Source organism: Oryx dammah, unplaced genomic scaffold (assembly GCF_014754425.2).
Source record: "Oryx dammah isolate SB20612 unplaced genomic scaffold, SCBI_Odam_1.1 HiC_scaffold_2, whole genome shotgun sequence".
Taxonomy (NCBI): Eukaryota; Metazoa; Chordata; class Mammalia; order Artiodactyla; family Bovidae; genus Oryx; species Oryx dammah.
In genome coordinates, this window is record NW_024070186.1 from 185,061,054 (window position 1) to 185,063,160 (window position 2,107).

The window sequence follows — 2,107 nt, forward strand, 5'->3', positions numbered from 1 at the left end:
CTCTATGGGGTCGCACAGAGTCGGACACGACTGAAGCGGCATAGCAGCAGCAACAGCAGCAAAGGACTCTTAGCTGACAGTTCCAAACAAATGTCAGAACAAATATCAGCGCTAGGAAGCCCGCAAATGGCAAATTGTTTTTTTCCGATACTCTTTTACTGCCTCAGAGAAGCAAGCCACTCCCAACCTCAAATCTAGGGCAGTTTCTAAGCGGGCGGGGGTCCCTGCGGGGGAGAAAGGCTGTGGAATGGTGGAGCCGTCCCAAGAGACAGGGACACCAGCAGACAAGGTGCATTTTATCAGGGCACAGGGGATTATATTTCCTGATAAATTCTTTTCCCACTTGATGGAATCATATTGAATAAAAGATTTTTTTTTTGATGTCTGATCTTACTTATTTGTTACTCTTAGAACATCTCATTTTTGACTGGACTCAGAAGTAGAACCTCTCTGCAAGGACAGCCTCCGTCTCTTGGCAATCTGTTCCTGGCCTCCTTTTTCTTTGGCCTCCTTCATTCTCTTGGCCAAAAGTTTAGGCAATACGCCAGTGTTTGTGTTGCAGAACTCGTGGAGTCACGAGATGCTGAATCTTGGGTGCTTTAGTCTTAGGTTTCTTCCCGTCTTTGTTTAGGGGCTTTCGCACAACATACTGGCAGACATCATCTTCTTTAGAGATTGAAAAGTTTTCGGATTCCGCTAGCTCTTCTGGGACCCAGGCGACGAGGCACTGTAGTATCAGTGAGTCCAGGAATATCCTTCTCCCCTTTTTTCACGATGACCAAATTGAGAACACTCAGACGTATCCACAATGCAACCCCGTACAGATTTGCGCTTTCTCTCTCCAGTCCTCCTTGGTCTGTAACAGGAATGCCCCTTACTCAGTAGCAGGTGAACTCAGCCATGGGACAAGACACCCTGCTTCATGGGGAAACCCTGCTTATCATTCCTGCCACTGATTAGGACCACATAACTCTTCCATTCTTCACCCAGAGCATCAGCAGCAACTTCTGTGGCCATACGCTTCTCGTAGAAGGTACAAAGTTTTCGTTCATCGTCCGCCTCAATGAGCTTCTGGCAGCCAGTGTCAGGGAAAGAGATGTTCAGTTTCATTCTGAAGCGGCCGACAGCCTCCAAGATGCCACAAAGAACTGACTAAAAGATTTTTAAACTGTGAAGTGCTTAAACCTGAACTGATAAGACTAGTGAAAATGCCAGTCAAGAGGGTGGGAGGAAGAACTGGGGATGTGGCTCCAAGTAACTCACCCAGCCACCAGTGAGATTTGACCGTAATGCTTCCAGAGGTGCCTGGAACAAGAGTTCACTTAGAGACATAAAGGGGTCGGAGAGTAATCGGCAGCAGTTGGTAGGACAGCTACCAACTCAAACCAAATTGCGTGCATCTAAGTCGCTTCAGTCGTGTCCAACTCTATGACCCCATGGACTGTAGTCCACCAGGCTCTTTTGTCCATGGGATTCTCCAGTAGGGGATACTGGAGTGGGTTGCTATGCCCTCCTCCAGGGGATCTTCCTGACCCAGGGAACAAACCTGCATCTCTTATGTCTTCTGTATTGACAGGCAGGTTCTTTACCACTAGCACCACCTGGGAAGCCCTCAAACCAAATTAATAAAACACTATTTTCAGGGGACTTCCCTAGTGGTCCAGGGGCTAAGACTCTGCACTCCCAATGCAGAGGGTCCGGGGCTAATCCCTGGTCGGGGGACTAGATCTCACATGCTTGCAACTAAGACCTGGCACAGCCAAATAAATAAATTAATTAAAAAAGAATAATAAAACACTATTTTCATAGGATTCTGGATGTGATTGTTATCATTATTTTAATTTTTACTTTTTGGCTGCACCATGTGGCATGTGGGATCTTAGTTCCCCAGCCAGGGATTGAACTGGCACCCTCTGCAGTGGAAGTCTTAACCACTGGACTGCCAGGGAAGTCCCAAGTTTGTTTGTTTGTTTGTTTTCCATTAACTTTTATTGGAGTATAATTGATTTACAGTGTTGTGTTAGCTTCTACTGTTGGATGTGAGTTATTTTTGTATCTATATTTTATGTTGTTTTATTATAATTAATTCACAGAAATATAAAACATT

At 45.6% G+C, this 2,107-nt stretch overlaps 1 pseudogene; it reads right to left on the reverse strand.

Moving 5' to 3' along the window:
* Window positions 1-417: 417 nt before the first annotated feature.
* On the reverse strand, window positions 418-1,127 carry LOC120877999 (annotated as a pseudogene).
* Between the last annotated feature and the right edge of the window lie 980 nt (window positions 1,128-2,107).